The sequence below is a fragment of the Megalopta genalis genome, unplaced genomic scaffold (genome assembly GCF_051020955.1).
Source record: "Megalopta genalis isolate 19385.01 unplaced genomic scaffold, iyMegGena1_principal scaffold0050, whole genome shotgun sequence".
NCBI lineage: Eukaryota > Metazoa > Arthropoda > Insecta > Hymenoptera > Halictidae > Megalopta > Megalopta genalis.
In genome coordinates this window covers 1038889-1051581 of record NW_027476119.1, presented here as the reverse complement: position 1 = coordinate 1051581, position 12693 = coordinate 1038889, and the positions used below count along the sequence as shown (strand labels likewise).

The 12693-nt window shown below is 42.6% G+C and overlaps 1 protein-coding gene across 2 annotated transcripts in view; it reads left to right on the top strand.

Annotated features, from left to right (window-relative positions):
* Nucleotides 1-12693, top strand: part of Rpb8 (DNA-directed RNA polymerases I, II, and III subunit Rpb8) — an 89675-nt gene that overhangs the window by 13379 nt on the left and 63603 nt on the right. Inside the window, exon 1 of one of the 2 annotated variants that reach the window (XM_076527896.1) lies at nt 602-990. The exons of the other annotated variant lie outside the window; for it this stretch is intronic. The gene's annotated coding sequence lies outside the window, so the exon portion shown is untranslated. Of the gene's footprint in view, nt 1-601; nt 991-12693 lie in introns of those variants that run through there. 2 annotated transcript variants of the gene reach the window in all.

Below are 12693 nucleotides of genomic sequence, written 5' to 3'. Positions count from 1 at the left end.
CGGCAAAAGATTCGCTTCCCATTGAGACTATTGTGCATAATTGAAATTTTAGCCGACTCGGAACGCTTCTTACCGTCGCATCCGTGAGCTCGTGGTCGAGAGAGCGCGGGTACCACTTGACGACCGATAGGAGCACGGGATTGGTCGGCTGGCAGCCGCGCGACCAATCCCGAGCCACTGTTGCTACGGCGCGCCGGTAACCGGCCTTCGCGTTCGTCCGGCTCCTGTCCGCGACGGCGGCGGCGGTCGGTTTCGCTAGCAATTGCGCGCAAAGCGAGAGCCCTCGGCAGCGGCTGCACGATCGAGACAAGGATGACCATAAAAATCGCAGAAGATCGGGACGAAGCGTTCCGAGTCCCGTGAACATGCGGCTCGAAACGGAAGGGAGAGGCGAAGGAATAAGAACAGGAACGAAGGTAGATAACAAAGAAGCAAATGGTCACACAGGAGGGACGCAGAGCGGAGGAATGGAACGGTCGGTGGAAGCGGGACAGAGTTACGGAGGAACGACTCGGCCGAGAAAGAAACGTGGAGAGCAGGAGAGGGACACGCGGATGAAAAAGGGGGGCACGGTGTGGCGGTGCCGGCTGCCTACGGCGAGTCGACAGTTTGGTGGCGTTCGGTGTTGCTAGGCGCGAGGGCCACTGTCAGTGCCAAGGCGGCAGCCGGCAACCTTCTCGCGACCGCGAATCGGGAGCCAGCTTTTTCTGCGTTCCTCCGCTTCGCTGTATACCGTTCCGTCGCTCCTCCATCGCGATCCCGATCGATCTCTCGTCGACGATGTCCGCCGCAGGGCCCGCGCTGCATTTTCGAGACTGTTCGAACGACGGTAGGCCGCCTCTTTGGCAGCACTGCGTCGCCGTGGCGGTCGTGCCGCGTCTGCGTGCGTGTGTGCGTGAAAACCCCGGGATTCCGGAACACAGAATCCAGCTGGAAGGGTGGAGAACGTGTTTCTACAGATTTCCGAAATCGATGGACCCAGGCCACGAGGTAGGAAACTTGGTATTTTTTCGCGCGAAACGATGCCGGATGGGACTCGAAATCGCGCGAGGTATTTGCTCGCTTCGCGGCGAACCAGGTTCGAGGTTAACGGTTACTCTCAATCGCTGTATCGATTCACGGACGAGATCTTGCTTCGAAAATTGCCGAGATTTTCTACGCCGATAGTTTAGCAGATTTTTGGTTGGTATGAGAATGTAGCATGATTTTTGGAAATCCGTGACATTGTATTTCGGCTTTATTGAATTTTTGGATTATTCGATTTTGCCGTTTTCTGGTAACGCGTACGTGTGGGTGAAAGTATTTGTAGAATAGAAATGGCGACACACCGGATAACGGTATTGTGATGAATCGCACGAATTTGAAGCATGGCGAAGCCGAGTTCTGTCGACGAAGCCACGTAAAAATGCTAATGCGACACATTTTATCGAGTCTTATCGGACAGTTGAATACCCTTTCGGAAACGTGAAAACGTTTTAAAGCAGTTCGCACAATGATATGAGCGACACCGGTGCGCATGATGAAATCATGCCCCGATCGCATCAGGCGATCGATCTTTCCTGTTACAACGCCGTTGAACATGTTTCCAACCGGCAGGTTTTCACTGTTTTATTCGATGTTTAACGTTTCGATTTGTAATTTCATTAATTTAGTTATGACAAAATATTTGTCGAGAAAGTAAAAAAGATATCGAATTACAATTGGCCGTGGTTACCAAAAGGCTGGTCATAAAAATAGTGCCAACTTTCTGCGGCTGAGATGTACAGTTGGTAATAAAAATACCCCATATTGCGGACACGATCGATGAACATTTTATATTCTGAAATTTACAGTGGCTAAAACAAGTTATTCGGTTACCTTTTAAAACGATATAACTTTTTTAAAATTGGGCTAAATGATTCGAATACGATGTAAAAAAGAATTATTATTTACTTATTCCCTAGCAAACTAAGTCGGACCAGTTTCAAAAAAGTTATTCCATCTGAAAAATTATCAATATGCCTCACACTGCGAGTGTATATTGTTTACGTTATCAAATTAATACAATATTATAGTATTTTTATTCCCACATTTTACAGCCGTAATAAAATAAGGAATAAAATTTATCACGCATCGGAAATGACCCAGTTCTTTCTCTCATTTGGCTATCAGACATTTCGCCATCCGAAAGTCGATACGTCGTTAAAACATCGACTGGCTATATCATTCACAATTAGCAACGAATTTTTTAATTTGAATATCCGGAAAAATACCGGCATTCATACAAATTAAAAGTTTCTCAGTTTAGCTGCGATGAAACCTGGATCAGATTGTTTTTATCTCTCTTCGACTGCGTGGGTGTAGGCTTCGAGAAAATTGCCCAGTTAACTCATAAACTGCCATGGTTCCCATTTGGGTATTACGCGTACTTAACGCTATTAGTTCTTTTCATTTAATCCCGTCACGTTTTCCGCACCCAACCCGTTATCACTTCGAATATTCCTGGCGTTATTAAAAAGTTTATTACAAAAGTCGTATAGTTTTATGATAGGTCTTCGGTAATAACAGTCTTATTTCGTCGCGGAAGGTCAGTGAGATACGATAAAGAACTTTGACTTTTTTTCCATTTCATTGTATGCTTATCTTATTTATTTGACTTTTTGCTAAATACACACGGTGTTCCGGTATTCCTGGTACAATAAGAAGTGAAAAAACTAAGCAAACAATACAGAATAAAATTGAGGTTTTCATTAAAAACAATACAGTGAATAGATACAGTCAGCCACGAATAGGCATTATTTTTAGTTTATTTCTTAGAAAATTGTCCACGTAGACTAGAACTAGGATATTCTCAATTACTTCCAAAAATTTCATACCAAGGAATGATCATATTTGACAAGTCTATTTGAAGGATCGTAAATAAATTTTTTTAAAGTTTTAGAGGTTAGCTAACAAACTCGCTCTCGTGGACCAAAGCAATTATTCCGTTTCCATGTTCGTAAGGAACCATGCATCTCATTTTCCGAATTAACGTTTCCGTGACGCGACGTTGGGTTCGCAGTTCCGTTGCGCGGCGTGTTGCACGCGAACTGCGACGCAAAATCAGCAGACGGGGAGGGGGGGTGTTGAAGAAAATTGCGTAGTTAGCGGGTTGTATCCCCCTGATCTGGGTACGAGGAGGACGGCGGCAGTCGCCTAGGTGTCCCCGTTAACGCGATTAGGGGAATAAGCGTAAATCAAGCAGCCGGTTCTGCGTGCGCTGTTCGGGCCACGTAAACGCACGTGTGCCGATTCACGATTATTCTTTTTGTGATTCATCGAGCGCTTTTCGATCTTCCGTTTACATTCTGTAATGAATCCTTAAAACGACGTCCGGCTCCTTCCTCTTAGCTCGAATTTCCATACATATTTACGTAATTAGAAGCTGCGAGCAATTAAAATTCGCTGTGCGCTCCAAACAGGTATTAATACCCGACCGTCCGTCAACGTAAGTTTCATAAACGGCTAGTAATACCCGACCGGTCGTTAACGTGAGTTTCATAAACGGTTACTAATACCCGACCGACCGTGCGAGTGTTAAGCAGGGCTACTTATTCTCCTGTAACGAAACGAAATGAAATACTGTTTTGTGCCTTGCCTTCTCAGTTTCACAAAAATTCACCTGCGGTGGATCCATTGGATAACACACCAGTTAGTGGTTTAACTAATTATTTATACGAGTTGTATAACTTAAATGTTGAAACGTTGTCAACCGTTTGATTTTCATGTTATACAATGAAATTTTATTCTGCCTTACGAATTTGGCTATGTGTATATTATTATATTTATTACCATATTATATATTATATTTATTATTAAATTTATTGCTATAATTATTACTGTATATTTCTGTATTACTACTTATATATTACTATGTATCATCGCGTAATATTTCTTTATATTACTTTATATTATAGCAGCGCAGGTTTTACCACAATTTGCAAGACACGACGGCAACATAGAAACAAGTTTTTTTCCCCGAAAAAATCTGCAGTAGACTATTTCGTGAACGTTCATGCTCGCCACGTAGAAACGTGTGACACGGATTTGAACGTACAGTCGTGGACAAATATACGTGGGCACCTTTTCAAACGAAATAATTTCTCTAAAATTGGATCAGACTACTTCAATTCTTTTTTGAGATGGTAGAGGGCTAATTTGCTGGTCAATGAATAACAATATTTTTACATACATTACAATTGTATGGAATGACAAGAAATATGAAAATATCACATTTTTCCAAATTTTTATCTCAGCATATTTTTATACTCTTGATTTATTTTATTATCTCACCAGAAAATTTAAACAATGCACTTTTTACGTCTCGGTAACTTACATGCACGATGAAAATTTCGTTGGAATTGATTAACCTTGTTACAAGCTACAAACACGCAAAGATTGCGAAAATCGCAGTATTTCACAACTTTCGACAGTATACGTATAGATTACTGAGATCTGAGAAACGCATCGATTAAATTTTTTATTTTAGGTCCAGATAAAAATATTTAAAAAATACAATTTTATTCTTTTTGTTGTTATCCCAACTAACTACAATGTTGGCAAAAATTTATTTGGCCATTGGGTCTAGCGAACCAGTGTCTCTAACATATAAAAGAATTATGAAGAAGTTATTCCGTTTTAAAAGCGTCCACATCCATACAATTTGTCCACGACCGTATATGACGCGCGTTGTCGCCATGTCTGATCATTTCGCACCGTTTCTACTTATCTCGGTGCTAGTGCACGCGCACCGGATAAATTCGCCATGTCCGGTGACATGGGTGTACAGCGAGCAAAAATTTTCCTGCACACCTCTGATGCACATTTCCGCGAGAAATCGTTTTGGTTCGACTCTCCGACCGCGTTTCCAATGAAAATGCAGCATCGCCCGACGCGTTACCTCGTGTTGTTCGCGCTCTCTCTCCCTCTCTCTCTCTCTCCCTCCCCCTCTATGTGCGCATATACACAGGGTGTATATTCCTGAGGTGATTTGAAGCAACTTTCTCCTTAACAAAAATTTTCTCCGAAGCATCATTAACGAATTATGAAATTATGAAAATTATTGACCAATGAGGGGCGAGTTCGCTCGGCGCTAGGTGACAGAGCCAATGAGCGGAATCGAGCTCCATGCGCCCGTTGGTTCGGCCGTCGCGCGCCAGCCAAGCTCACCTCCTATTGGTCACTGTTTTTCGTTAATAACTCGTAAACAAAGCCGCGGATTGCATTTTCGCTGAGGAAGAAGTTACTTCAAATAAGCTTAGGAACCTCTCATTTCCCGGAAGTACCATAATTTTGGGACACCCTGTATATATATATATATATATATATATATATAGAGAGAGAGAGAGAGAGAGAGAGACTTCACCGTAACACCATAATGCCCCAGACGATCTTTTGACCTTTCTGATCGAGACGCGCGAGCAGACCAGCCGCTCAAAGCTAGTCAGCTCACCGTCATTGTTAACCAACGCGCGTGTTCTCCTTTAGGGCAGCCGATGTTCTGTTATTGACATACTCTTTGCTACAGACTACCGGGGCATAGAGGCTATAGGAACGGATCGGCGCGCTGCTCTATCGGCGCCCGTCGAATCACGCCCGATTAATTAATCCTCGGAAGGCGGACGTTTCTGGCAACCGTATAGAGCCGGTGGTTGGCCTGGCTGCTGGCTGCCTTTGCGCACCGACCGGTTTTTTCCTTTTCGGTCCGAGCTACGGAGATACTTTGAAACGCAACTGTTGCCCGTTCGGTTAGTTTCGGATTCTTTGATCTATTGCCTGTTTCGTTAGATGCTCCATTAGTTGTTAGCCTGATTACTTGGGGACCGTGGACTTTCAAGTCAAATAAAATTTGTTTGGGTCAATCGTAAAGAAAAAAAGTAATAATAATAATATTCTGAAATTCTTCTAATATCCCTTCATTGCTCGGCGTTTCGTCGAAACAGTTTTAATATGAAATCCGTGGTCTCTTCTTATTACACCCGTTATTTATTGAATATAATTTTTTCATTAATCTTCCTCTTTTCTTTTTCTTTTGACAACGGCATTACTTGTATGTCTGATAATCTTTCATTCATTACATTTCTTGTATTATACACATTTATTATTTCCACTATATATTCGTTACATACACCACACTTCTTCTTACCTTCTTACCTTTTGTACTCCGTCATTACATCTATATTTTCAGCTTTATTTCTATCCCACTCGCGCGACGGCTATACAAAATTCTTTTTTTCACTTCTTTTCTTTCTTGTGACAAATATTTATCACCCGTATAAATTATTAATAATTACTTTATGAATCTTTAACACGCTATACTTAACACCATGTTTAATCATTACTTCGCTTGATTATTGAATTTTTTGTCGATTCGATTTCACATTCCATAGATGAGATTTACAAAAATTGTATTTGTAATATTTTTTCGTTTTTGATAAGCGTAATTTTAGGTATGTCAAGTGATGCATTTAGTGCTGACTCATCAGCTAGAATATTTACTAAAAAATCAACAGATTCCGACAAGTTAGTTTTCTGATGTTTGGATCGACGTAAAACCGACCATCGAAATAAAACCTCGTGGTACACGTTCGTGCGGAACGACGGATGTTACAATCGAAGACAGGAACAACACCTAGTAATGATTCGTGATTTAAGAACCGGTTCTGATCGCGTTTCGATTGGCAGAAAGTAATGGCCGAGTGAAATTACGAGTATAACCGACGCTGCACGGGAACACGATAATCGATAGTTAACCTGATGCGCTCGATTGTGACAAGGGCGAGGAGGGGGTGAGGCGGTTGGTACGGTAAATCCCGAAAATAATTAATCCCCTACGATACGTATGGCAACGTTTATTAGGATGGTTCGTAAATATTTCCGGTGGAGAAATATTGTTCGACTAACAAGCGGACGTGGCTGCGTTGCTATCTACCGGGTGTACAAGATTTCATCCATTTGAGACCTTTTCGAATTTCCTTGAATTGAAAATCCATCGAGCGTTGCCGTTTTTCTTGCTGGAAACGAAATGTCTCGGAGTAAAACAGGACTCGGTTGAGTATTATAAAAGCTCGCTATGCGAAATGAAATTTCCATTATATTTTCACATGTAAGATGTGACCTTGTGATTATAAATATTTAGAAATATTTAAAAAGGAGAATGTTAAATGTTTTTCTTTTTACTTCTGTAGACAATACATGAATTTTTCTGCATGAAAGCATTCATTCCAAAAATACCACGCAAAACTGGGATCGCCAAATAATAACCAGGCAATTTTTCACGGCATTCGCTGGCTATGTTTGTTTCTGAACCGGCAATGGCGAGATTTATGCTGGATCAGCGTCCCCAAAAGTTTGGCCATGGTCCGAGCACCTATTCGACCGCAAAGCCCTTTGACAGCCGGACAAATGAAACGCTTATCGTTTCCCGCGACAGCTCTCTATAATTCCGCCGGGTTCTAATGAAATTTTTTTCTGCGGATCTCGCCGCGCCGTCTCGTCAACCATAATCATTTCTCTCGTACGTCGTCGCGCGCGAGCATGTTCGCCAGTTGAAACGGTGCCACTTTCAAGAATCCCGCCGTTACCGAACAATTAATTCCCTGGAACAAGGCAAAAAGGGATACGTCGGTTGCGTGGGCCACTTGAAACGAAAAGAGAAGAAAAAACAAGCGGCCCGAGCAAATTAACTAAACGTTTCGACCAACCGAACAGCCGTTCTCTCGCGCGGTTTTTCCAAGAGCAGAGCGCAGAGAAGTTAATAACGTCTGGTTACCGACGCGGCGGCTCGGTCCGCGGAATATTACCAGAGCCGGACAGTCTCGAAATTAATTTCTTCCGAACTCCACAACAGTTCCGCCGTTTCAGTTCTTGATGGCCAGTTTATATCTGGCCGAGTCGTAATTAAAACGTTCTCCGCGTTTTTCGCGTGACACCGCCTGAATCAGCTATCAGAGAATGGGAAGCGTCCATTAATATTATAGTAAACGTGCGGGCATTTGGAAGGTATTTACCGGGCATTCGTAGCTCGAATCGATTAATCACGCGTTACGTAATTTTTTTTTTGCGGCTCGATTCTTCTAATTTGAAATTAGTCATCTTGATCGTTTTATTCAACGATTTTACACTGTGCCTTGAAGTAGACAAATGAACCTTTCGCATTTGTAGCTGATTTAATTCGAAATTCAAAATAGTTTTTTCTGAGTTACAGTATTTTCATTATATTATACATATACGATTTAATGCATTTCGTGCATATTTCTATTTATTATTATATAGGTAGAATATTACAATCAACTCTCAAGATTAAATTATCAGCAATTTTTGTAGTGTGAGATTATGACATTAGGTGTATTTTATGTTGAAAATACGCTCACGTAAAAATATAAAATTGTTCTGTTACTTGAATCTGTTGTTTCAGTTTATTACCGAATTTATTAGTGTTTATTACTTTATTATTAGTGTTCCTGAGATTGAGTCTTGTGACTTGTACAACGGTTGTACTTATTTCAATGTTCTTATTTCATTTCAAATATAAATGAATTTGATAATGTACAATTTTTTGGAGCGCGACATAACAATTGTTCCAGTCTAAAATTTAGACTCTAAATACTTCAAAGCTTTCCAAGTAACACCTATGCTGAACACACAAACATTTTAACTGAAGATAGCAACATTAAAAAGTAGAAAGTGGTTCATCTTCCTTGGCTCCCAATAAACAACATTAATAAAGTTAATAAGTCTAATAAATTTAAATAATCAACTATATAATCATATTGTTTTCATTTTCATTTCTATTATTATTCTATTACTATAATCGTTATTGTTATTATTATGTTGAAGTTTAGGGGAAAAATTAAAAGGGTATCGTGCTAAATAAATAAAATTCAATTAAATATTAAATAATAGATTAAACCAATGACAAACGATCGTAGATTTTTATGTTCGAAAGGGTCGGTTCTCCAAAATCCCTTCCATCTTTGACTAAACAATATTCTAGACAGCAAAAATATTTGTAGAAAGCAGGCTTAGAAAATCCGTTTGGTGGAAGAGGTTGTGCACGGATGAAACGAAATACCGAAGCCGAAAGATATTCGGATCGGAGTCCTTCACGACGAAGAACTCGTTTCGGTAGGCGCTCGCAGATCGTTCTTCTAATCTGAGAGTGTTTGACGCTTGAGGGTCCGGGTCTCCGTAGAAGTTAGCTTCGGCGGACCGGTCTGGTTTACCAGCCGACCTTGAGACCAGCTGACAAACCGTGGAAGAAGAAGAGGCAGCGGCGACGACGACGGCGGCGGCGGCGGCGGCGGCGGTAACGGGATCGCACGAAAACGGGGGGATTGCGCAACGCTTCGAAATACCGTGACATTGGAACGCCCATCGTCGTGTTCACCCTTGCTACATCCTCTCTCAGGGTACCCCTTTGTCTCAGTGGACTCCGCGGGGCGGCGGTGGAATCGGGGAAAAAACGTTAACGAACGTTTCGGTCCTCTCTTTTCGCACTCTGTCTTTCTCTTCGCCTCTCTCTATCTACGTCTCCATCTATCTCTTTCCTTCTCTTTCCTTCTCTCTCTCTCTCTCTCTCTCTCTCTCTCTCTCTCTCTCTCTCTCTCTCTATCTCTATCTCGTTTCGTCGATTCCGGTCTCTTTGTATCTTTTACTCCGAATGGTTGGGCCTGTCCAGCGGACGAATTTATTTTCATGCACGCCTTTCGGTTTCACCGACAAGAGATTTATGCGAACTCGCGGTCTGCAGCGAACTTTCAAGCGCCATGGGATTATTCATACCGATGGTCCCTCGATGAGGTATTAACGACGTGGTCTGCGCTCCGTTTTCGGTCGGCAGATTTGCCTGTAGAAATATTTTTCGAGTGTCTCCGCACCGCACACGCTCTCCAAGTTCGACGTGTTCGACGCTGCGCCGCGCGGCCGACCGCTGAATATTTCCGCCATCGGCAGCCGCCCGTCCGGCTCAGTTTTTGCTTTCGAAATTACGTGCCAGCGCAAAAAACCTCTCTGGTCGATTTATACGGATTTTTGTAACCCGCGCTGAGTTTCCCATGATAACATCGTACGTATTCGTTTTCCCGATCGCGTAATATACAAGGGTGTCCCGAAAATGTCTCGCAATCCGGAAATGCGGGATTACTGATGTCATTCGAAGTAACTTTTTCCTTAGCGAAAATGCAATCCGCGGCTTCGTTTACGAGTTATTAACGAAAAACAGTGACCAATAAGAGGCGAGCACGGCTGCCGCGCGGCGGCTCAGCGCACGAAGCCCGGTTCCGCTCATTGGCTCGGCCGTCTCGCGCCAACTGATCTCGCATCTCATTGGTCACTGATTTTCGTTAATAACTCGCAAGCAAAGCCACGGTTTGTATTTTCGCTGAGGAAAAAGTTACTTCGAATGATCTCAGGAACCTTCCATCTCCAGATTGCGAGACATTTTTGAGACACCCTGTATACCCTGTTACGCGCGTCAAGCTCCACCGATGTAAACGGACCGTCTAGTGGCAATTATGGGAGTCTGTGAACCTTCGCGGCAAAAGATTCTTTCAATTCTCCCCCCCGGCTGGTCCATCGAGCTTTATTAAAACTTCAAATGAAGAGTTTGTGCGCCGACAGGTGCTGCGGGAGGCCGGCTCGAGAGATTTTTATTGAGGAATTCCACTCCTAGACCAGTCTCGTTCACCTTTTCGTGTGTTTCTTTTTCCCTTGCCATTAATATTTAATTATCGGCGGAAGTCGTGGCTCTAATTAAAAAAACTTTGGAGCGTCCTTGGCGGCGAGGGCTGCGATTCGAATCGACCCTGGAGGAGGTACGACGCGATTCGTTACGTGCCGCGCGACCTTCGACTCGACGAGAGTGGCTTCGCTGATCGCCGATTCGGCTGACGAGCGTTCGATCCATTGCGCTGCGCGGCTGGTTGTTTTATTAAATCGATCACAGACAAGCTGGCTCTTCTCGGGTTTATTAATGCGTATTTCAAGAATATGTCCGCTCATTTAAAGCCGAGATATCGATTCGCGGCTGATGCTACCTGCGGTGGCTGCAGTTCACTCCGCTGAATCGGACTGATCTTCAACTTTGTGTGCGATAGCTAGTTTGAAGTCGGCACGAAGATTTTTAACAGAATCCGCCGAACTAGTGGATCGGCCCATTAGTTCAGGCGGTTTTGACCCTTTGCACTCGAGTGGTGACTCTGAGGCATCATTAAAATTTGTTATATCACGTTCTAAGATAATTTTAATATTAACAAAGATTACATTTAAAAAATTGTTAAGAGAGCGTAACTGTTGCGTGAGTCACAAGAGTCAATCTCATATGCATAAGATGCACTTTGTCATATAAAATGAATATAGTATAAGCCAGAAAAATTATTTTAGATTTACAGTTAAAATAGCTTCGAGTGCAAAGGGTTAATCTCGATTTTAGCAATCGCTTAACAGCGATGTATCGCACGATAGCTTTGCTTTTCTTCTGTTGTACTATATTGTTTGCTTATTCGTTTCGTGTGAGTGACAAAGTGATTAATTTTTTGGGATCTATGACGTTTAAAGTAACAAGAACGAAGATTTACGATTTAATTGTACAGCAAGACATGCCGGAGATGTCCGTTCCTGATAACTTGACGCTGCGTTGTTTTCAAAAAATTGATCGCTTTATTGTTCACACGGAACGAATAAATAAACGATCGATTATGCGGGGGAGAAACGAAATTCAAATTCTACTAGATCTATTGGAATATTAATCTCTCCTAAAAAAAAATTTCGTTTTGAAATTCACCGCGGTGTAGGAAGCCTCGCCGAGCCTTCGATCTTTCTATCGCCCGCGTTCCTCATTCTCAATCATCCTGTATCATCGATCGCGACCCTGCGCAAGCGAGAAACGAGGCTGAGATAGAAATTCATATTTCACGCGATTCGTCGCTATTGGACCTTGAGAAAACTTTCCTGTCTTTTCGAAAACGACTTCGTTCTCGGTCGCATGTGCAATCTCGGCTAATGGAACGACAAAACACGAAACGTTCGATCTTGCGGACGCGAACGCATCCATTTTGCTTAGCTCTTGATAGGTATCCTGCTCGGAAGCTAATTTTCACCGAAGAATGCGCATTATTACGCATATAAACGCATATTTGTCGCTCAATTAACGCTACGCGTTACATTTGACCACCGATCCGTAACATTACAGTGTACTCTACACCGATACGATCTCCGGGTCTTCTCTGACCCAGCTTTTCAGCATACCTCTCCTGCGTGATTATACTCTTTTTTTTGTTTTTGTTTTTGTTTAGCCCGCAAGACCAGTAATTCCAGAATGCTCGAGCTCGCGTACGAAAGTAATTCCACGTGACTAATAAAGATATAGATTAAGCGACTTATCTTGCCGCGAACGTAAATATTATGCGGCGTAAGCTGATGCAGACTTGATGGTACACTTAAATTCAAGGATCTCCGAGCATATGAATATGAAATTCCAAAGCGATTTCGCGATAGGATTAAGTACACTGTTAACCGGCTCGAGCGAACTCGTCGTAACTCGAACGCGCGAAGATTACGATTACCCGACGACGATGTACCAATAGCGCACGGTAGTCCGGGAAGCGGTAATTTGTGTCCAAAATTGTTCTATCGTTGTTACAAGGTTTTTAAGGTCATGGTATTTGGGTCGTTAAA